The sequence below is a fragment of the Cebus imitator genome, unplaced genomic scaffold (genome assembly GCF_001604975.1).
Source record: "Cebus imitator isolate Cc_AM_T3 unplaced genomic scaffold, Cebus_imitator-1.0 Scaffold385, whole genome shotgun sequence".
NCBI classification, from domain to species: domain Eukaryota; kingdom Metazoa; phylum Chordata; class Mammalia; order Primates; family Cebidae; genus Cebus; species Cebus imitator.
Genome location: NW_016107700.1, coordinates 2,466,918 through 2,491,309, shown reverse-complemented (window position 1 = coordinate 2,491,309; position 24,392 = coordinate 2,466,918). Strand labels below are relative to the sequence as shown.

Sequence of the window (24,392 nt, the reverse complement as noted above, 5' to 3'; positions counted from 1 at the left end):
TTATCTCATCATGATTTTTCACAGCTTTATGGAACTTCATCAAATGGAAGGTTCATTTATTTCACATATTCCAGTAGTGGGGCATGTACATTTCTAATTTTTCACTGCTGCGATAATGAACATCCTTGTAAATAAATTTTTCTGTGCATTTCTGATATTTTTAAAGGATGGATTTCCACAAGTGGAATTACTGGGTCTTAATCCATGTATTCAAAGCTCTGGATTTTAACTTTATTTCACTTTTAAAAGCTACTGAGGGTAAAAAGAGGATACTTATAACACTGAATACCTCTCTGATAGCTCTTGGCCCCTTGTCCTCTAGGGATAGTCCTGTCTTCAGGCTTAGTGGCCAGCTGGCTCAGATGTTTTATTACCCAGTTAATTTTGTGGTGGAACAGGTGCCAAGTGGCCTTCTCACTTAGTCAGCAGCTCCCATCATGTCATCGTAGTATCACTGCACTACTTTACTCTGAAGCTTTTCTCACAGCAATTCTAAGCATTTAAATAGCTTCATTGATCCTTCCAACTCTAGTACCCTTTTCTCTTGTAGTGGGGAGAGACCCATTAATGTTGATTGGGAAACCAGTAGCAAGAATGACCGTCAATATTGTACAGAAATTCCAGATTGGAACCCTAGATTGGTACCAGATTGAGATTCTCTTTGCTTTCCGGCTGTTACTGAGCTAGCACCTAGCTAATAAATTGGGCCAGCTTAATTTGATAAAATAGGTTGACAAAACTTTACTGTATCAACACCCCTGCTTTGGTAGATTTCTACTTCTGGAAGAACTGGGACTGGTGATGTGTTTTAAATCAGTGTATTATACCCAAGTGTAAATCAGCTTCTGTTACGTGGGCCTTAGAGTGGAATTATAGACTTGATGAGAGTACGTGCTTGTTTCTGACTTGTTAGAGTTGACATCCTGGAGGAGACAACATGAGGTTTTCTAGCTGATGATAGACTGGGGATGTTTGGAGATTAGCTGGAGGGCTAAGAGAAGGCACATGTATAGGACTTTGTGTGTAGGGGGCCAATAAGAAAGTCTCTGCAGCAGTTAGTATAGTGGAAAATGGCTTGAGTCACTGACAGGCTTGCGTCCTTCATAGTGAGAACTGTCTGCCTCTCCCATTCCCAGAGCCCTTAAGCAAACCTTTCATAAAAGGGCGATTCACTCCACTGCAGGGATTCTGGAAGTCTGCATGCTTCTGGGGTGAGGCCTGTCAACACCTTTTACAGCACTAGTCACCTAGTAGACCATGTGCTTATTTGAATAGTCGATAGTTTTGTCCTGTTCAAGTTTTTTCTCTGTTTAATTGTATACTTTTTAGGCTTACCTCATGTCACTGGGATAGAGAGGATCATCAGCACAAACTCATTTTGGGGTTGGTTTCAGTTGCTGCTATTTTGCAATGTGTGGGGTCATTCTATTTTTTGTTACGACTGGAGATGGTTGTTATACTATCCCTATTTCTCAAAGAATAGGCCTATATAGCTAACAAGCATACATTATCATTTTCCCCACATCCTTGATTTTGTTTTCTTATGAAGTAGGCATTACTGTTGAAAGGTTAAGGCCCTCATCCTCACTATGCTGCTGCAGTTTCTATTGGTTGTTGGAGAAACCCCAGGCTGATAATACTAATTTTATGCCTATTACTCATTGTAACAACTGTGGGGTTGATATCTTCAATGAATACCAGTTGTTAAATACCGTCTTTTGCTCATTGTGGAATGGCAGGAACTTTTTAGACTTCTTGGTTTGAAATCCTTTAATTTGGAAGATCACTTTTTACAGTTTGTTAACAACTTAATTGCCTCACTCCCTGATCATTCACTGTTGCATTCACTGGAAGTCTCCATCTCCTTCCTTCCTTTCATTGAGAAATTTCTGACAGTATACAAAGATTATTGACAGTCCCTGTCTTTGAGGGATTATCAGTCCATAGTCTAGTGGAGAGACCGTAGAGGGCACTAGATTTTTTTTATTTTTTTATTATTATTATTTTTTGAGACGGAGTCTTGCTCTGTCACCCAGGCTGGGGTGCAGTGGTATGACCTCTGCTCACTGCAACCTCCGCCTCCCGGGTTCAAGTGATCGTCCTGCCTCAGACCCCTGAGTAGCTGGGATTACAGGTGTGGACCACCACGCCTGGCCAATTTTTTGATTTTTAGTAGAGACAGGGTTTTACCATGTTGCCCAGGCTGGTTTTGAACTCCTGACCTCAGGTGATCCACCTGCCTTGGCCCCCCAAGGTGCTGGAATTATAGGTGTAAGCCACCGTGCCTGGCTGGCACTAGATATTTATTGTGAAATGGAATTTTGCTCTTATTGCCCAGGCTAGAGTGCAATGGTGCAATCTCAGCTCACTGCAACCTCCGCCTCCTGGGTTCAAGCCATTCTCCTGCCTCAGCCTCTTGAGTAGCTGGGATTTGCCTTCCACCACACCTGGCTGATTTTTTGTATTTTTAATAGAGGTGGGGTTTCACCATGTTGGTCAGGCTGGTCTTGAACTCCTGACCTCAGGTGATCCACTTGCCTTGGCTTCCCAAAGTGCTGGGATTACAGGTGTGAGCCACTGTGCCTGACCAGCACTAGATATTTTTACGGCAGAGGAATGGCATAAACAACTAGGGTGGGTATTTTTTTGAGAGGTTGGGTGGGGAGAGATAACTGGCAGCAGTATGAAAGATCATTTACAGGGAAGTGGGGATATAGCTAAGCCAATAAGTATATACCTGATTTTAGTTTGTTTCGGATGCAGAGAAGTGAGAGAAGAACAGCCATGTGAAATCTTTTTTTTTTTTTTTTTTTTTGAGATGGAGTTTCGCTCTTGTTACCCAGGTTGGAGTGCAATGGCGCGATCTTGGCTCACCGCAACCTCCGCCTCCTGGGTTCAGGCAATTCTTCTGCCTCAACCTCCTGAGTAGCTGGGATTACAGGCACGCGCCACCATGCCCAGCTAATGTTTTTTGCATTTTTAGTAGAGATGGGGTTTCACCATGTTGACCAGGATGGCCTCGACCTCTTGACCTTGTGATCCACCCGCCTCGGCCTCCCAAAGTGCTGGGATTACAGGCTTGAACCACCGTGCCCGGCCGTGAAATCTTTTTAAAAGAGAATTTGGTTTTTAGAAACATTTTATGTTGAATGCTAGCTAGAAGTAAGAGATCCACTTTACCCCCACAGCTCAAGTTGAACCTGACCTTTATGTTGTGCAATGTTTTGTGTTTGGGTTGCTATTTCCTGGGACTGGTCAGGTGATGCACTTCAGCATGAGGCCTGTATAGTAGCTGAAGAGTAGTGGCCCAAGGTGTCTGTCAGTGATAAGAGAAGAGAAAAACCCTGTTTAGCTGTGGATAGGGCTTTTGTTTCCTCTGAGATTCTCTGGTCTATTCTCCCTAGTCCAAGGCACCATCTTTACATAATTCTTTACAGATAGATTTGAAGTGCCAACTTCATTCTGTGTTGGAGTGCTGGCATTGGACACTGTTGATTACATTCCTGCCTGTTTAAAATACTCTCTTCGTTTACCTTCAGTAAGAGTATTTTATGGTTCCTTTACCTATTTGATTGTTGTTTGTCTGCTTTGTTCTTTTTCTTCTTCTGACTCTTAACTGTGGCAGTTTTCTTTTTCTTTTTCTTTTGAGACAGAGTCTCGCTCTTGTTGCCCAGGCTGGAGCGCAGTGGCACGATCTCGGCTCACTGCAACCTCTGCCTCCCTGGTTCAAGCAATTCTCCAGCCTCAGCCTTCTAAGTAGCTGGGATTACAGGCACCCACCACCACACCTGGCTAATTTTGTATTTTTAGTAGAGACAGGTTTCACCATCTTTGTCAGGCTGGTCTCGAACTCCTGACCTCATGTGATCCACCCGCCTTGGCCTCCCAAAGTGCTGGGATTATAGGCATAAGCCACTGTGCCCAGCCTAACTGTGGCAGTTTTCTAAGGGGTAAGGCAGTGTAGGGAAGTGGGAAGACCGTGCGTGGGCTTTGGATCCAAGCAGGGCTGGGTTCAAATCTGTGTTCCTACATTTAATCAGCTGAGTGACCTGGGGCAAGCCTCAGTTTTTTCATCTGTAAAATGGGGATTTTCTGAGCCTCAGTTTTTTCATCAGTAAAATTAGGATAATAATATCTTCCACATAAAATTGTGAGGATTAAATGGAGTACTATAGGTAAAAGCTTCTAACACAGTGCAGACCTATATCAGTATTTTCTTATTGCTTGATTGATTGGTTGATTATAGAGATGGGGGTCTCCCTATGTTTTCTGGTCTCAAACTCTTGGGCTCAAGCGATCCATCCCCTTGGCCTCCTAAAGTGCTGGGATTATAGGTGTTAGCCACTGTGCCCAGCCCAAACTCAGTATTTTCAAACTAAGCTTAAATTTGGCTTTTCTGTCCTAGTCACCATTTTTTGACAGTTGAGCTCATATTGTTCCAGTGTCTGAGATGAGAGACTCTGGAGACATCTTTAACTCTTTTCTCTTCATCAACCCTCATTTTCAGTCTGTCATTGAGTTCTTTTGTTCTTCAGAATTTCTCTTAAATTTGTCTTTTTCTTCCCATTCTCTATGCCATGACTCTGGTTCTGTCACTCATCACCTCATGACCGAATTACAGCAGCAGCCTCATATTTTGTTTCCTGTGTCCTGTTTGTCTCTGAAGTAGCAGCTACTTTCCTAGTATTTCCTATTACTGAAAGTCTAAATTTGTTAAAAAGACCTTTTATGGACTGGGCATGGTGGCTTATGCCTGTAATCCCAGCACTTTGGGAGTCTGAGGCAGGATTGTTTGAGGTCCTGAGTCTGAGACCAGGCTAGGCAACATAGGGAGAGACTGTCTCTACAAGAAAAAAAAAATTTTTTTTTAATTAGCTAGACCTGGTGGTATGTGCCACTAGTCCCAGCTACTCAGGAGGATGAGGGGGAAGGATTGCTTGAGCCCAGGAGGTCCAGGATGCAGTGAGCCATAACTGTCACTGCACTGTAGCCTGGGACAGAACAAGACCCTGTCTAACAAAAACAAGCAAACAAAAAAGACTACAACATTTTATGCTCTTATCTTCTTCCTACTTCACCAGGTTTATCTCGCGTAATTTCCTAGAAGGCACCTTCAGCTCCACACAAACGCTGTTCCTCATTATGTCTTATCCTCTCTCGTTCATTCTCTCTCCTTGCCTTTTCTTGTGCAGTTTTCTTTACCTAGAATGCCCTTGTTCTTTATACTTAACTGAAATCTATCTGTTCCTTGAAGCTTCATTTCAGGTCTTTCTTCCAATGAAGACTTCTCTGATTATCATAGTCCAAGTTGATATATCATTTTCCCAAGCGAGTTTTATCTATTGAAACTGTAAGCTTTATTGAGAGAACTGTTTTATACACATTACGTTTCTGTTACTCTCATGGTGCCTTGCTCATGCCAGCCAAATGTAAATGCTCCTTACAGAGCACTTGTAACGTGTGGTGACCAAAGTGAATCACTCTTTCATTGGACAGATGTATATAAGCACCTACCATGTGTGCAGTGCTCTGCACTGGGATGCCAGCAATAAACAACACAGTAACAAGACAGGTTATGCTGTACAGAAGCAGACACTAGACGAATATTTGTCAGTCAACTGAATTTGTAGAAGCCAGGTTGGACTCTTAAGTGAGGACAAATGACAAGAAGAGGGAGAATTTAGAAAATAAGGTATAAATGAAAAAACTATTCTAGGAAAAAGGTGTTTAATGGATTCACTCAGCAAGTTATTTATTGAATATCCACTGATATAAATGTGTTCCCAGGTATTTGGGATATACCAGTGAATAAAGCAAAGTCCTTTCCCTTGTAAAGCTTATATTCTATCATTTGGAGGAATTTTTGGAAAGAAAATCACCTAATACTGGATGAAGCCCATCTGTGGGAGGTCAGCAGTGAAGGAGTTAATATGCTTCTAGGGCTCTAGGCTTTGTTGAAACAGATGGTTTCTCTGCCCTAGGGAATGTTTTTAAGGGGGATTAGAGGACTGGGCTTCGGAAGGCCTGAGACCTCTTTCCCTCACGCCATAGCACACACACCTGCTGTTCTGGCGCCTGGTGAGCTATGTAACTTGTCCCCAACTTGGTAGGCACTTGTTTGCAGGCTTGTGATTGTGACTGTAGGGCTGGCTCTAAGCTTCTGACATTTTTATTTCCCTTTCCTGATTTTATTTGTTGTCCAATATCAATGAAGTCCCATCTTAATTTAATAGACGTTGGGACTTGTCTGTGTTCCTTTCTGGTCCATATTTACTTTTACATAATTATCTTCTCTCTCTCTCTCTCTCTGTGTGTGTGTGTGTGTGTGTTTCTCATGATCCTATTTATGTTATTGTGGTAAAATACACATGACAGCCGGGTGCTGTGGCTCATGCCTGTAATCCTAGTACTTTGGGAGGCTGAGGCGGGTGGATCACGAGGTCAAGAGATCGAGACCATCCTGGTCAACATGGTGAAACCCCGTCTCTACTAAAAATACAAAAAATTAGCTGGGCATGGTGGCTCGTGCCTGTAATCCCAGCTACTCAGGAGGCTGAGGCAGGAGAATTGCCTGAACTCAGGAGGCGGAGGTTGCAGTGAGCCGAGATCGCGCCATTGCACTCCGGCCTGGGTAACAAGAGCGAAACTCCGTCTCAAAAAAAAAAAAAAAAAATACACGTGACAAAAAATTTACCATTGTTAAGTACTTTAGAGCATATGGTTCATTGACATTAAGTTAATTCACACTATTGTACAAACACCGTGACTATTGAGTTCCAGAACTTTTTCATGATCCCAAATGGAAATCCCATATTCATTAAGCAGTCATTCTCCTTCCTCCCAACCCCTGGCAACCACTAATCAGCTTTGTGTCTTGCCGGTTCTGGATTTGCCATTCTGGGTATTTTATATAAACTTAGTCATGTGGCCTCTTGTCTCTGGCTTCTTTCACTTAGCATATGCACATATTTACATGCCATTTCCATGTATCATTATAAGAATTTTTTAAGTGTTTCCTTACAGCCATTATAATTTTAAGTTATCTTGTTGATAATGGCTTCATTTAGCCATTCTTTTATTGCTGAATATTTGGATTGTTTCAAGTTGCTATTATTTTTAAAAAATGCCACAGTAGACACCTCTCTGAGTATGCTCTGCCTTCTTTCAGGGAACTCTGAATGTTGCACATCAGTTACAGGAGAGCCATTGTCCTTGATTTAGGATAGTGTGGCCTGTTATCCAGCTCTGTGGGAGGACAGTCAAGTAATGAATTTTATATAGATGAGAGCATTATTCTTTGCAACATAAGACCATGATCTCCAGGGAGTGGCAGGGAAAAGTTTTTTTTCCCTACTGTCTAGAATTCTCTGATAACTCCCTGTATCCCCTTGGCTGTAGGAAAGAATTGATTATAGCAGTTGAAGATTAAATGTTTTATTCATTTATTCATTCAACAAGTATTCAAAAGCCTACTATATGCCAGACATTTGAAACTTGCTGGTGGGTTGAGCTTGGCTAACCAGTGCCTTTCACTCCCTGGGCCTTTCATACCTGCCTGGGAACAGACTAGGACCTACTTCCAGAGTAATCAGAGCGGATCTAGAGGCCAGAGCCACGTGGGGCTTTATTACTTCATGGTTTAATGCCTCAAGATTTGGTACCATTATCACACATTAATTTGCCTGCTCACTCTGGGGATTTCAAGGCCAGGCTGCCGCTTTTCATACGTGGCTGTTCTTGTTCGCCACTCTTAACAGAGTCCTAGCTGCTAGGAGATGAGCCATCAGTAGTTTTGTTCCCTGTATCCTGGGCAAGGCAGCAAGGAGAGGATACTTACTGGGTATAAAAGCTTCAGGGACTTTGTTATTATAGTAACGTTACTGTGTTCATGCAAGGGGTGAGGTTGGAGTGTCACAGATTCTGAGTTAGCCCAGATATGCTTGAAATGAGTGCTGCTGGTGCCTTTTTGCCTTTTGGTCCACTACCCTCATCCCTTTTTTGTCCTTACTAACCCATTTAACAGAATAGTCTTAACTTCTCTCCACCTAGCTGGGAAAATAAAGACCACTTAGGACCATTCAGGGCCACACGCTCTGCTTATAAAACCCAGTGTGGAGTAGAAAAAGCACTGGCAGCAATTGCTAGATCTTAAACATTCACTTAGGAAGATGCCAAACCTGTTGATTTGGAATAAGAAGCAGAGAGGCTAGTGAGAGTTCCGGGATTAGGCCTGATCTCTATCCTCTTTCACCTACGGCTTGTTGCATTTCCTTCACTGTCAGAATTTGATTGTTCTGTGTCTGTAACTTCAGATGTATTTTTCCCGGTGTGTTTGAAAAACTGTTGAACAGTCTCCTCTGGGCAGGGAGGGAAAAGGGTTAGACAATCAGGAGTAGAGACTGTTATTTCTCTCTCTAGACCTAGACCCTGGAGTTAACTGAAGGCCCAGAGTTACGGAGGGGCGGCTATGTTTGTTTTTCAGTGGACTGGCTTTACTGAGTGGGATACAAAAGCCCAAAGCACAGGCCATTCCCACAAGCCTAACATTTTCATATTTCTTTCTCTGCCAAAGAATCTTTGGTTAGGATTAAGAATAACTAGTCTGTTTGTGGAAATACCAAGGCCTTTTGTTTGCCAGAAGAAAGAGCTTTTGATTAAGGCTGCCTTTCTCTCTCTCTCTCTCTCTCTCTCTCTCTCTCTCTCACTCTCACTCTCTCTTTTCCTTAAGCTGCTGTGGGAAGACTTCAGAGCCTCTGAAGGTGCTGTATTTAAGGGGTGTAGGGGAAGGAAAGATAGCTAAATAGAACTAAAAGAAACTTAATCATGCTTTGCCACACATTTGTGCAGAGATGAACCGCAGCAACAAAATCTATCCAATTTTTGGACATTGCTTCTACTAGCCTTTCTTTCTTCCTGTCTTTTATGAAATCCACCCAAAACAGTAGTTCCCAAAGGACCTGCTGCACTGATCTGACCTTGAATCACACTCTATCACTTAGTGTGATTTGGGGCATGTTACTTAACCTTCTGTTTAAGCTAGAGTTCTACAACTATAAAATGGGGATTATAATAGACCATTTTCATAGGGTTATAATGAGAATGAATGAGTTAATATGTGGAAAATACTTAGAACAGTTCCTAGCACATAGTAAGAGCTCATAGCAGTAGATATTACCACTGTCTATGGAAAATGCTGAGTGTAGCTTTATTTTTCTGATTAGTAATTGCAAATGTGGCTTTCTAGGGTTGGCAAAGTCACATGTCTTTTTAGAATGAAAAGGAAGCAGACATTCCCGTTAGGCATGAACTTTTTATCAGTCAGGCAAAAGGAAAGATTTATTCTCTGTGTGGACACATCTTAGAGGCTCAGTGTCTTAGTTGAATGTCAAAAAGGGAATCAGTTTCATCATGAGGAACTTACTCTTTGGCAAAAGCAAGGTCGGGGGATGGGTAGTCTACTTTCTTAGTCTTTGTCTGAGGGTAGTGATGTTTCTTGTGCCCCAGGAAAGCTTGAACCAAGGTATAGAGACAGGGCCTCTGGTTCTCCAAATTCATAGTAGTAAGAGAAGCAAGAAACAGTAGGACAAGGGGAAACCTCAGGGCTGGGTCTGGTCCCAGTGTCTGTACTAGCAAGTCTGGAGAATGTCACTAGTGGAGGCTCTAGGCAAGTGCCTCACCACTGCATTTCCCTGGCCGTAGTAAGAGATGTGCAGAATGACCTGCCCCAAGCCTCTGAGCTATTTTATAAGCTTCCACCGCCTTTCCCAAATTGCTAGGAGTGGCTAAGGAAGTAGCACAGAAATTGAGATTTTTGTGTCTTTCATGCCCTTTTCTGTATTGTCTTTAGTTTTTAGGAAAAAATTCCTTGGCTCCCTCCCCTACCTCGCTCCATTCTCTCTTGCAAAGTAAAATCTCACCTTTTTCCTGCAGGAGGAGGTTAGGTTGTAAAGTTTGCACATAAAGTGAGAATTCCAAGTAATCAAAATTATCTTGGAAAAATATCTCAAATGACCCAGAAATCAAAGTATATAAACATGGCTTTGTTTATATGCCAGGATAGAGTTGGAATACAATATAAAATAGTTGGCCTGTAATTAGGAGACATTTTATATGAAAAAATAAGTATTCTCAGAAACTAGAATCATATTCAGCATTCAGAATGCTCACAATGTGAAAAGGCACACTGTACTGAGATGTGCTGAAGTCTCAGATTCAAGTCCTCTCATCTCATGTTCACCCTGGTAAATAACCTTTCTTTGGTGTAAAACCTCACTGACTAGAATTGTGAGTAAACTTTTGTACTGTTTAAATTATTTTTCTCTTCCTGGTGAGGTTTACATAGTTAAATGCAAGTGTGTTGTGATTGTATTTTATCCGTCTTTTCTCCTTTCTGTTTTGCTGATTTCTCCTTCCCTTTTAAAAATCCTCATTTTCAGCCGGACATGGTGGCTCACGCCTGTAGTCCCAGCACTTTGGGAGGCTGAGGCTGGCGGATCACTTGAGACCAGGAGTTTGAGACCAGCCTGGCTAACATAGCAAAACCCCATCTCTACTAAAGATAGAAAAATTAGCTGGGTGTGGTGGCAGGTGCCTGTAATTCCCAGCTACTCAGAAGGCTGAGGCAGGAGAATCACTTGAACCTGGGATACAGAGGTTTCAGTGAGCCAAGATCACACCACTGGACTCCAGTCTGGGTGGCAGAGTGAGACTGTCCCCCCACTCCAAAAAAAAAAAAAAAGTCCTTACTTTCATCTTCTAAATCCATTTTATAGCAGACAGCAATTCTTCTCTTACCTAGAGCTTACTTGCATGTTTGCTTGTCCCATTTCTTAATTATTTTCATTGTTCAGAATTCTTTAAAGGAGAATTGAGAGCAGGAAGGGAAGACTTCTGATAGTCCTTTTCATTTAAATTGCATAGTCATAGCTTCCACTCTCCTCCTCTTAGGTCCTCTAACTTTATTTTTATACCTTGCATATAAAGCCCTTTCTTTCCCTCCTTTCCCCCCCATTTTGGTCATTTTTCTGTAGAGAATTTCTACTTATGCTTGGGCAACTAGAAATGAATTATTGTTATACTTGCTAAGCATCACTGGTTCTATCTCTAGCTGTTTAATAGAGTCAGGTTTTTAGATCAAGAGGTTTTTAGATCAATCCCAAAGTCATAGTGTCATGCAGAGATAGATGAGGAACTGAGCCCACCTGGAGAAGTCAAAGGATACTTGCCCCAAGTCATATAGCTATTGACAAGCTTAAACCATGACCCAGGTTTCTGATGTGCAGTTGAATGCCTTTCCTCCAAATCACATTGCTTGCTGTTGAAGCCTTGGCTAGGAGTAATCTTTAGTAAGATCCTTGAATTGTGACTTTTTTTCCTTTGTTTAATTTTTTTTACAGTTCCTTCCTTAACAAAAATGCTAAGTAGTATAAACTTCAAGAGAGTTAAAATTAGTTCGGTTTCAAAGATATTTTTGAGAATTATGTAGCATCTCTTGAATAGTCTAGAAACCTTAGAGCTATGTTGGGACCTAAGGACTGGGAATTATTGTCATCAGACTAGAGGTTTGAGAAAAGAAGATTTGTGACCAAAGTTCCAGGGTGGTGAGGGTTTCTGTAGGGAATTAGCTGGAACACAGAAGGGTAGTTTTAACAAACATTTGTTGAATTCCACTCTTTGCAAGGACTAGGTATTGGGAATACAAACATGAGGCCTGTCTTCAAGGGGCTCACAGTCCCCTGGTTCAACTTGAGAAAATAACATTTTATATGAATTTGGAGAGATATCTCAGTGAGGCTGTGGTTTCTTTTGTCCTGATTTGGTCACAGAACTGGAGGAGATAGAGTTGTTCACTGGAACTTTGGGAAAATCCCAAAATACAAGACAGTGAATGCTAGTTTGGTTCTTGAATAGGGCAAGGTAGGGTTTCTTAGGGTCTCAAGGGCCATTTGTTTTTACTTGGTGAAAAGAACAATTGGGAACAAAATGTAGCTCTCTACACACCCTTTCCTCTCTTTCTTCTTTTTCTTGCTGGAATGTAGTAGTGTGATCTGGGCTTACTGCAACCTCCGTCTCTCGGCTTCAAGTGATTCTCCCGCCTCAGCCTCCTGAGTAGCTGGGATTACAGATGTGTGCCACCAAACCCAGCTAATTTTTGTATTTTTAGTAGAGATGGGGTTTTGCCATATTTGCCAGGCTGATCTCAAACTCCTGACCTCAGGTGATCCGCCCACGTCGGTGTCCCAAAGTGTTGGGAGGCGTGAGCCACCACACCCGGCCTCCTCTTTTTCTTCTATGTTCTTCTTTTTAGGAACTACTGATAAGCATTAAGCTAGGTAATTTTTCATTTTTTTTTTCATGTTAGAAAGGTAATGTGCTATTACAAGGTTTGAAGGAGGCATATCTCACACATGAGCATGAAAACCCAGTCTTCATGCTTATGAACTACAAGAGGATCGTCATTTTTTAATTTTTAAAAAAATTTCCTTTCAGCGGCCAGGCACGGTGGCTCATGCCTGTAATCCCAGCACTTTGTGAGGCTGAGGCAGGTGGATCACAAGGTCAGACGATCAAGACCATCCGGGCCAACATGGTGAAACCTCATCTCTACTAAAAATACAAAAAAAATAGCTGGGCGTGGTAGTTCCATACTCAGGAGGCTGAGGCAGGAGAATTGCTTGAACCCAGGAGGCAGAGATGGCAGTGAGCCGAGACTCCGTCTCAAAAAAAAAAAAAAAAAAAAACCAAAAAATAAAATTTTCCTTTCAGCAATGGGAATATGGGGTGGGGGGGAATGATGAGGAAACTGGGCCTGACACAGTGGTTCATGTCTATAATCTTAGTACTTTGAGATGCCAAAGCAGGAGGATTGCTTGAGACCATCAGGAGTTTGAGATCATTCAGAGCAACATAGCAGGACCCCCATCTCTACCAAAAATTTTTTAAAATTTAGCTGGGGGCTGGTCGCGATGGCTCACGCCTGTAATCCCAGCACTTTGGGAGGCCGAGGCAGGTGGATCACGAGGTCAAGAGATCGAGACCATCCTGGTCAACGTGGTGAAACACCGTCTCTACTAAAACTACAAAAAATTAGCTAGGCATGGTGGCGCGTGCCTGTAATCCCAGCTACTCAGGTGGCTGAGGCAGGAAAATTGCCTGAACCCAGGAGGCGGAGGTTGTGGTGAGCCAAGATCGCGCCATTGCACTCCAGCCTGGGTAACAAGAGTGAAACTCCGTCTCAAAAAAAAAAATTTAGCTGGGTATGGTGGCTCATGCCTGTAGTCCCAGCTACTTGAGAGGCTGAGCTGGGGGCTTGCTGGAGCCCAAGAGTTTGAGGCTGCAATGAACTGTGATTGCACCACTGCACTCCAGCCTGCGTGACAGAGCAAGACACTGTTTCTCAAAACAAAACAAGACACACACAAAGAAAAGAAAAGAAAAGAATGAAAAAGATTTGTAAAGGCTAGCCCTTGCTGTATGTGAATCAAATAATTTATCAGACCAGGAGAAGTTTATGCTGTGTTTTTAGACGTAGGCAGGTAGGAGTTTATGGCTGGGAGAGGCATGCAGTTGTTCTGGTCTCTGTAATCCTGCCCCAGACTATCCCTCAGATGTTGTCCAGCTACATTGGCTTTTGTTTGTATAAAACATCGCCTTGTTACAAAGGTCAAAACTGTAGTTCTTGCTTTCTCAATCCTAAAGAAGGAAAATAGGTTAATTCCAATCATATATGTTTCTTCTTTGCCCCAGGGGAAAAAAAATAAAATGACAACAAGAAAATCAACAATTAAAGTCTCCCAAGAAAATAAAACTTCAGCAGCCATGATTGCACCTGTGAAGCTTCAGGCTGTTGGATCACCTAATAGACTTTGCTGGCAACCAACTAGTATTTCTCTAGAAGGAGTTTTCCAGATTGATGCCTAATGTACAAATAACTGCATTATCACTCCCTGGCTGTCATCATTATGCAAAAAGGAAACATCAGAGAGGGTTCCAGGAGCCACTCCACATATCATTCATAAAATGGTATTGCTAATGGAAAGAGGAATGATGGTAGGGCAGGCATATTTGTGTTTATAGAGGAATGTAGGACTGTAATCCCCATGCCTAGTTTATAATTGGCATTGATAATATAACCATCTTTTAGAGGGTCAGCTCCAAGAGGTAACTGGGAAACGTCTCAGTTTTGCTCCATGCACTATTTCCTTTTCCATGTATATCAGAAGCTGTAGTGAATGGGAAGGCCGTTGCTTTCTGATGTGCCCTTAGGCCTTTCTCAGTGACTCTTAAGTTTTAAGAATCATTTGGGTTAGCTTAATGCTGAAATCCTGTAGCTAGGAAAGCTTCACTGCCATGGCAATAAAGTTCCCCATTGAAGAAGTAAAATGGCAATGTCCAAGAATGGAGTGGTTATTTCAGTCAAGTTGAGAAATGGGATCACCGAGAAGGGGATTTCCACAGAATCTAGGCTGTCAGGGAAATCTTTATTTCCCACTGTCTTCTCCTTACAAATTCCAGGAGAGGAGTTTATATTTGTATCCTCAGTAAGACTCGGAGCTCATAAAGGTCAGCCAATGTGCTCCCTTACAGTTACATTGTGATTTTCCTTTTCAACATTCTTTTTTTTTTTTTTTAAATTTTTCTTTAAGTTCTGGGATACCTATGCAGAATGTGCAGGTTTGTTACATAGGTATATATGTGCCATGTGGTTTGCATTCTTTTATGTGCTGAACATAATCTCAGTACCTCACAGACAGTGCATATGCACCAACACCTTTCCTGAAACCTTAAAATATAAGAAATATAGAAATACAGGTAGTTTGTAAGTCTTTTCCTCTTGGGAAAGCGAATTTGGGATTTTCTTTGTCTTTTTGTCCTATCATACTCCTTGAAAGGGGTAATAAGAGCATTTTTCTCTTTTTTCCTCTCTCTAATTCACCCCAGTGGGCCACATAGTTGCTGAATTCAGCAACATTCTTTCCCAAATGATTCTTAAGGCATGAGGGTCACTGAGGTTTATTTTTAAATCTGTAACCTAGGGTTCAGCAGTTGTTCTTACTGAATTCCCCTGCGGAGGCTTTCAGCTGCCCAGACACCCCCCCCCCCATCTTTACTGGGCACATTCCAGCAATCCTGAAGTCCTGACCCTCAGGAGTTAAATTGTGGTCTGGTGCCTCACTCCTGAAATTCCTTCAATGAGGCATGGCCATGGCATGAATCAGGTGTCAGATTGGAAAGCCAAGGGAACAGGTGGCATGTGATTATAATGTAAAATTTCTAACTGGTAAAGTGGTTTTGGTGACTTAATGAATATTGAAAGTTTCCTTCTGCTTTATTGTCAACCTTAGCCAACTCTTGATGGTCTCTTTAGTTCCTTTCCTGGATTGTCTAGGAGCATGCTAGAGGCTCTCAGAACATAAGGAGTTAAACTGCAGTGAACTTGCGGAGAATGATTAAACAGTGATTAAGTGATATTTTAACTTCTGTTTACAGGGGAGAAATGGATGTCATCAGTAAAAAGGTTTGCTTGCAGTTTTGGCTGAAGTCATCTTAGTTAGCCAGGGCTGCCTGCCCTTATTCAATTTCATTTTTAGCTGCAAGGTGAACTCCCACACATGCTTCTTTTCTGATGCCCATCTTTGTCTTTGCTCATATTCCACCCTTTCCTGTCTTTCTCCTGACCCCATGTTGCTCTAAGAAAACCAGCTCCACTCAGAACAGAGTTGAGGTGGGACACCACTACCCTTCTGCATCTTCTGTTTCTGGAAGTCTTTGGGATGAAACATAGATGGGAGAGTCGGGATACTGGAATGCTATTGAACTGGTGGAAAAAGTACCAGATAGGCAATTGAAGAGGCCTGTGTTTGAATTCCAGCTCTGCTACTTATTAGCTGTGTGATCTTGGACAATTTACTTAATCTCTACAAGTCTTAGTTTCCTCTTCTGTAAAATGGAGGTGATAATTTCTACTTGAAAGAATAGGAATTAGAGAGGATTAGAGTTATGTATGTAAAGAGCATTGTCTGACACACACACACACAGTAGGCATTCAATTATGTTTGAGAATAGGAGCTTTGCTGTGTGATCAAAGAGGTCAGAATTGATGGTAGGGTTTAGACTGCCTTGGTTAGCTCTTAGCCTATTTTTCCTAAGCTAATTGTATAGTTTATACATTGTAGTTTAAAGTTATGTTGCTGGGCGGGGTGGCTCATGCCTGTAATCCCAGTACTTTGGGAGGCTGAGGCATGTGGATCACTTGAGGTTGAGACCAGCCTGGCCAACATGGTGAAACCCCATCTCTACTAAAAATACAAAAACTAGCCAGGCGTGGTAGCTTGTGCCTGTAATCCCAGCTATTCGGGAGGCTGAGGCAGTAGAATCACTTGAACCTGGGAGGTGAAGGTTACAGTGAACCGAGGTTGCACCACTGCACTCTAGGCTGGGCAACAGAGCAAGACTCTGTCTCAAAAATAAACAATAAAGTTATGCTATCCTTTGCTTTTATTACAGTCTAATAAGGAGCTTAGAGGGCTTTTAGACCCCTATAATTTCCATCACCCTCCTCAAAGCTGCTGTAAATAAACACTTCTTTTAAGTAAAAAGTATTTGTTATATAAATTCAGGATTAAGATTTATTATGATGACTTTTCCTCTTGCAACCAGATAGCAACATATAAGCCTATTTTTTATAAAATTTCTGGTTACCTACTCTGGTACTAATACAAAGATTTATTTTTCTTAGGGATGAGTTGTGGCTGATTTATATAAGATACAGGCCAGGCATGGTGGCTCATGCCTATAATCCCAGCACCTTGGAAGGCTGAGGCTGGCGATCACTTGGGGTCAGGAGTTCATGGGTCAGCCTGGCCAACATGGTGAACCCCATCTCCATTAAAATACAAAAATTAGCAGGGTGTAGTGGCTCATGCCTGTTATCCCAGATACTTGGGAGACTGAGACAGAAGAATTGCTTGAACCTGGGAAGCACAGATTGCAGTAAGCTGAGATTGCGCCACTATACTCCAACCTGGGTGACAGAGCAAGACTCTGCCTCACACATACAAAAAGGAAGATATTATTTCTTCTTTTGATACTTTTTTACATATTTGAGGCATTTGTGATAGAGAAATGGATTATGGTTATTATGTCCTTCTTCCTTTTACTAAGGTAGAATGAGCCAAGGCCAGTGGGGCCTGACACATCTCAGGGCCTTTGCTGTTCCTCTCAGCCCTAGCTATGGTTGGCGAAGTCTCTGTTTCTTAGGTCTTAGGGTGTTCAGCTGTTTTGGAAGCTTGTTGAAAATTGTTGTTCAGCTGTACAAAATACACTCTATTACTTTCTTATTTTTTGAGATAGGATCTCGCTCTGTTGCCCAGGCTCAACCGCAGTAGCACCATCTCTGTTCACTTCAGCCTTTGCCTCCTGGGTTCAAGCGATTCTTGTGCCACAGCCTCCCAAGTAGCTGGGACTACAGGCATGTGCCACCATGCCCAGCTAATTTTTTTGTATTTTTAGTAGAGATGAGATTTCACTATGTTGTCCAGGCTGGTCTCAAACTCCTGGCCTCAAGTGGTCCACCTGCCTTGGCCTCCCAAAGTGCTGGAATTACAGGTGTGAGCCACCACGCCTGGCTGGTAATCAGTATCTTTTTAGCATTTTACTTCTTTTGGGGGGATCCTGTAAATCAGGGCTTTCCTGTGTGCTAAATATTTGATAGAGCATACGGAAATTTGAGTGTTTTATTTTCCAAGTATTAGTAAACAGTGGCTCAGATTGCCTATTTTATATGTTCATGCATTGGAAGACTTAATATTGTTAAGACGGCAACACTCCCCAAACTGATTTACAGATTCAGTGTAATCCTTATCAGAATACCAGCAGGGTTGTTTTTTCTTCTTCTTCTTCTTCCAGAAATTGGCAAGCTGCTCCTGAAATTGATGTGAAAATGCAAGGGACCCAGAACAGTCAAAACAGTCTTGAAAAAGAACAAAATTGGAGGACTTATCCTTCCAAATTTGAAAACTTACTACAAAGCTGCAGTAATTAAGACAGTATGGTACTGGCATAGGGATATACATATAGATCAATGGAATAGAATTGAAAGTCCAAAAATAAACCCTTACATTTATGGTAAATTGATTATTTGTGATAAAGGTGCCAAGACAATTCAATATAGAAAGAATTGTCTTTTCAACAAATTATATTGGGAAAATTGGATATCCATATACAAAAGAATAAATTTAAACCCCTACCTCACAGAATATGTAAAAGTTAACTCAAAGTGGGTCATAGACCTACATGTAAGAGCTAAAATGACAAAACTATTAGAAGAAAACTTAGGAGGAAATCTTTGTGACCTTTGATTAGGTAGTGGGTTCCTGTAGATGACACTGAAAGTACACACACACACACACACACACACACACACACACAAAGAGAAATTGTACTTGATCAAAATGTAAAACCTTTGTGCTTCAAAGGACACTACATAGAAAATGAAGACACCTCACAGAATGGGAGAAAATATTTGCAAATCATATATCTAATAATGGACTTATATCCAAAATATGTGAAGAACTCTTAGAACTCAATAGTAAAAAGAAATCCAATCAAAAAATGGGCAAAAGATTTGTATAGCCATTTCTTCAAAGAAGATATACAAATGGCTAATAAGCACATGAAAAGATGCTTAGATGCTTAACATCATTAGTTGTTGGGGAAATGCTAATCAAGATCACAGTGAGATACCACTTCATACCCACTAGAATGGCTTTAATAAAAAGACAGTGAGGATATGGAGAAATTGGAACCCTCTGACATTGCTGATGGGAATATAAAATGGTGCACCTGCTTTAGAAAACAGTTTGGTGGCTCTTCAAAACGTTAAACATAGAGCTGCCACATGACCTAGCAATTCAACTCAAGTATATATCCAAAAGAATTGAAAACATATATTCATAGAAAACTTGTATATAAATGCTCATAGCAGCATTATTCATAATAGCCCCAAAGTAGAAACAACTGCAATATCTGTCAACTAATGAATGGATAAACACAGTGTGGCATATTCATATAATAGAATATTATTTGTTGGTGAAAAGGAATAAAGTACTGATCAATGCTAACATGGATCAACCTTGAGAACATTAGACTAAATGAAAGAAGAACGTATATAAGAACATATATATAAGTGAAAGAAGCCAGACACAAAAGGCTTGTAAGATTCCATCCATACAGAATAGGCAACTCCATAGAGACCTTAAATAGATTAGTGGTTGCTAGGGATTGAGGAGGGGAGAATGGGAAGTGACTGCTAATTGATACAGGCTTTCTTTTGGGGTTGATGAAATGTTCTAAAGTTAGATAATGGTGATGGTTAAACAACTCTGTGTATATACTGATACTTAAATATCCACTGAATTGTATACCTGAAAAGGCTGAGTTGTACAGTATGTTAACCAAATCTCAGTAAAGCTGTTATTAAAAATATTAGGCTGATTTGTAGATATGAACAGTATTTTGTCTGTTTCTATTGGGCCCCTTATCACTGCCACTGAGAATCTTGAAGTTGTCTTGAAGACTTTGTTTCAGGACTGTCACTGTCTTGAGCAGGCAAGTTACTGTTGCCCCAAAGCTTCAGAGTGAGAAACAGGATTGCAGTCATTTTTTGCAGGAGAATACATGATAGCACATTGTATCAGGAACCAAACTTTTAAGGTGAGCACTCTGAGGTTGAAGCATTCCTAAGTTTTAAGTGTGACTGTACCCTACCTTAATTCTTCATCCTTTCAACTGTGTCCCCCACTGGAGTAGCCAGTTTATGTTCTGATTCTCAGCTCCACCAAGAACCTCACTTCTTTCATCATTTCTTCATTTTTCCTCCAGGCTATGTTTGATCTTGCTCTGAGGCCTTCTTTCTTGGGAGATGTGGCAAGAGTAGCTGCAGAAACCACTGGGTGGCACCCTGCCCCCACAGGATTACCAAAGAATGACATGCCTGGAAGAGGCTCAGGCCTGTGTTGGCAGGAAGAAGTGACTCATTTTTCATCAAAGGAATTTCAAAGAACATATAATGACAGGATGATGTCAAAGGAGCAGGTGGAGACAGGAACCTTGATTGAGTTGCTGGAAGATGTTAAATGGTGTGGTTGCCTGGGCAGTCAGAATGATTGACCAGCATAAATCATAGGAAACGTCACCTGTTTTTTAGTTCCTGTTTTATGAGCCCTGGTGTGGGCAGTGCTGTTCATGTGCCCTCAGAACTTATGGTTGAGTCTGTGCATGTCTTGGCTATACCGTGTTTGTATCTGGGTGAGATGGCTCACAACATCCTATGCTAGTCATGGACTTTTTTCACATGCAAGGTGGTGTGTGTGGGCTCCTGCACCCTGCCTCAGTTCTATAGCTAACAGGGTTTGTGTCTTGGAAGTGCCCCCACATGGTCATGGTGGCTGGTTTGGAGAAATGACATTTCCCTTGACATGTTATGCAGGGGAACTTAAGTTGCCTTGACATCAGAAGGTCAGATCTCAGAATTTTTTACCTTGTTGCCAGAAGTACACTAGTTCCTCCTAGTATTTTGGCTAGAGCTGGATCTTTGCTCTAAGCCCGATTAAGTCTTGTGGTGGTGGTGGTGTTTCTCTTCTTTGAATAGAGGGCCCTTCAATGGTGTTGTATGGTTGAAGCTGATAAGGTGGGGTGGCGGGCTAGAGAGTTAAAGTCAGGATAAGTCTTGGCATCTTTTCATATTGTGGAGTACTAAAGTTGGTTAGGTTATTCAGGCTCCCATGTATATTAAGATTGTGGGCCGGGCACAGTGGCGCAAGCCTGTAATCCCAGCACTTTGGGAGGCCGAGGCGGGTGGATCACGAGGTCCGGAGTTCAAGACCAGGCTGGCCAACATGGTGAAACCCCGTCTCTACTAAAAAATACAAAAATTAGCTGGGCATGGTGGCTCATGCCTGTAATCCCAGCTACGTGGGAGGCTGAGGTAGGAGAACTGCTTGAACTGGGACCAGGAGGCAGAGGTTGCAGTGAGCTGAGTTGGCGCCACTGCACTCCAGCCTGGGCTACAGAGCGAGACTCCATCTCAAAAAAAAAAAAAAAAAAAAAAAGATTGTGAAAGAGTGCTCTCCTGGTCATAATTGTGTACCTACCAGAGGGGTGTGACTATGAGGTTGGAGGCTAAATTAGCCATTTACACAAAGATAAAAGAGAGGCTAGCATTGACAGTATTCTGCCTCAGGTTTCAGGCCTCTCAAGGAAGGTCTTAGGAGAGATAGCTTAGCAGTATCAGTTGCTGCCTTTGTGCCTATAACTTGTTCATCTGAAGATGGCTTGGAAAAAGGAAATTTTAGGCTGCATAGGACACCACCAAAAAAGTAGATACCTCTCTTTAAGATATTACCGGGACTGGGAATGGTGGCTCATGCCTGTAATCCTAGCACTTTGAGAGGTTGAGGCAGGTGGATCATCTGAGGTCAGGAGTTTGAAACTGGCCTGGCCAACATGGCAAAACCCTGTCTTTACTGCAAATACAAAAATTGGCCAGGCGCTGTGGCTCGCATCTATAATCCCAGCACCTTGAGAGGTCAAGGCGGACAGATCACGAGGTCAAGAGATTGAGACCATCCTGGCCAACATGATGAAACCCCATCTCTACGAAAAATACAAAAATTAGCCAGACGTGATGGTGCACGCCTGTAGTCCCAGCTCTTCGGGAGGCTGAGGCAGAAGAATTGCTTGAACCTGTGAGGGGGAGGCTGTAGTGAGCCGAGATTGTGCCACTGCACTCCAGCCTGGCAACAGAGCGAGACTCCGTCTCAAAACAAAACAATATATCTATATATAGATATATCTCAAAAGAGCTGGGCATACTAGCTCACACCTGTAGTTCTAGCTACTCGGGAGTCTAAGGCAGGAGGATCACTTGAGCTCAGGAGTTCAAGGCTATGGAATAGTGCCATGATTGCCATGATCGTGCCTGTATAGCTACTGTACTCCAGCCTGGGCAACATAGAGGCTTAGTTTCTTTAAAAAAATAAAAATAAAAAAACAAAAAAAACAAGATATATCAAAAACAAGAAGGAAAAGTTAAAAAAAAAAAACCTATAATTTGAAAGGGAGGAAGGAAAACTTTATTTTTTGACACAGCCTTTAATTGTTACATTCTTCTGGCTGATCATGAGTTTTGTTTTTAGACAATACTACTAGGTACACTGTAGGATGTAAACAGATCTTTGGAGTAGGATAAGAAGGAAATGAGTCAGATAACTAATTTCTTAGAGAAGGGTGCTGGACTTCCCTGGGGGTTAGTTAGCAATATTCCTCCTCCCTGCTTGCAGCCATCTCCCTGTATCTCTTCATGAAATAACAAATCGTTAGAAGAGATTTTTAACCTGAAGTGCTGAAGGAAGGAAAGTTCCCTAGGGTGTATGTATTTGATTTGGGAGCCCCCTGGGGGTAAGCTGTGGTGATGCTGTTTCAGAACTCACCACCTGACTCGTCAGATGAGTCTGAACCCAGGAAGCAGTGTTGACCTTAACATCTTCTTGTACCTGCCACATAATGTATACAGGTCTTCTCTCCCTTTGTTTATGAGCTAAAGCCCTTTAATCATGAGGTAGAGAGCAATGGATAAGGGAGAAATATCTGAAACTCAATTAACTAGAATGTTAAGGGAGTCCATGTGGGGCTGGGATTCTAAACATCTCTTTGTATGTGTGTTTTGGTGGGAGGAGAAATGACTTTTTTAGGGGCTCGTTATCACCTATAGGATAAAATCCAAACTCATCTTGTCATTTAAGGTCTTTCATAATCCAGCCCAACTTTCTATAACATTAAATCAAAATTATACATGTTCATACTTTAAAAGGTTAAAATATTACTATAAGGCATATGACAAAAAAAAAATCTCCTGTATTTTCCACTATATTCTTCTTTTTAGAGACGGGGTCTCACTCTGCCACCTAGACTGGAGTGCAGTGGTGTGATCATGGCTCATGGCACTCTTGAATTTGTGGACTCAAAGGATCTTTCCACCTCAGCTTCCTGAGCAGCCGAGACTCTAGGTGTGCACCACTGCACCTGGGTAATTTTTTTAACTTTTTGTAGAGATGAGGTTTTTTGCTTTGTTGTCCAAGCTAGTCTCAAACTCCTGACCTCAAATGATGCTCCTACCTTGGCCTCCCAAAGTGCTAGGATTGCAGGTGTGAGCCCCTATACCTGGCCCACATTTCAGTTTCTTTTTTTTTTTCTGTACACACAAACAGCCAGAATATATTTCTTTCTCTTTTACTAGTGATTCTTGATTTTGTTTGTTTTGAACATTATCTGTTGATATTCTACTACAGAAAATTAGGGTTTAGTTTTTTTATTCCTACTCCTTGAACATACATACTTTATCTTCCCCCTTCTTCCCAAAGTCACATATTACTGCCATTACATGATATTTGGTTACATGGTATTCAGTGTTCAGATTATAGTGATTATATAAATATTGCTTAAAGGTGAGTTAAGTAGTATACTATGATTACATTTCCTTTCTGGACCAACTTTTAATTTTTCCTGGAATTAATAATTGCCTTATTTTATCACTTGTTTACTGATCTGTATACATACCTCCAGACATTTCCATGGGACTCTAAGACTTCTTTTTCAGTATGTTGAAACATATCAAATAATCTTTTAGTTCAATAGTCTGTTTGGAGACATCCCCCAGGAGCTTTCTCTTACTCACTCTGGATGGGTTGCGCTCAAAGCCTTTAGTAAAGCTGTCATCCTGGCACTTCCCTTCACTATCATATAAGGAAATTTGTTTTACCTATCTTTGTTGGATCACATGTTTCTTGGAGCTGATGTTGTCATATTTCATGACGTACTCCATTTTTTCATTGTGGTGTGTCTCAGAGTACTTCCTAAGAAAGGATACATGGGAGATAAATGTTTTTGAGATTTTGCTTATCTGAAAATGTCTAATTCTACTTTTCATTTGATTAAGAGTTTGAGTATAGAGTTCTATGTTGCAAATCACTTTCTAGCAGATTTATTATTTATTTATTTATTTATTTATTTGAGACAGAGTCTTACTCTGTTGCCAGGCGCCAGGCTGAAGTGCAGTGGCGTGATCTCGGCTCACTGCAACCTCCACCTCCCAGGTACAAGCAATTCTCCTGCCTCAGCCTCCCAAGTAGCTGGGACTACAGGGGTGCGCCACCATGCCCAGCTAATTTTTGTATTTTTAGTAGAGACAGGGTTTCACCATGTTGACCAGGATGGTCTCGATCTCTTGACCTCATGATCCACCCACCTCGGCCTTCCAAAGTGCTGGGATTATAGGCGTGAGCCACCGTGCCTGGCCTTTTAGCAGATTTTTATTTTTATTTATTTATTTTTTT

At 41.6% G+C, this 24,392-nt stretch overlaps 1 protein-coding gene and 1 pseudogene across 6 annotated transcripts in view; one reads left to right on the top strand and one right to left on the bottom strand.

The window, feature by feature from the left end:
* The window catches only part of MACF1 (microtubule actin crosslinking factor 1), a 421,177-nt gene that overhangs the window by 93,925 nt on the left and 302,860 nt on the right, over window positions 1–24,392 (top strand). The gene's annotated exons all lie outside the window — the stretch shown is intronic.
* Window positions 12,356–12,453, bottom strand: LOC119468145 (annotated as a pseudogene).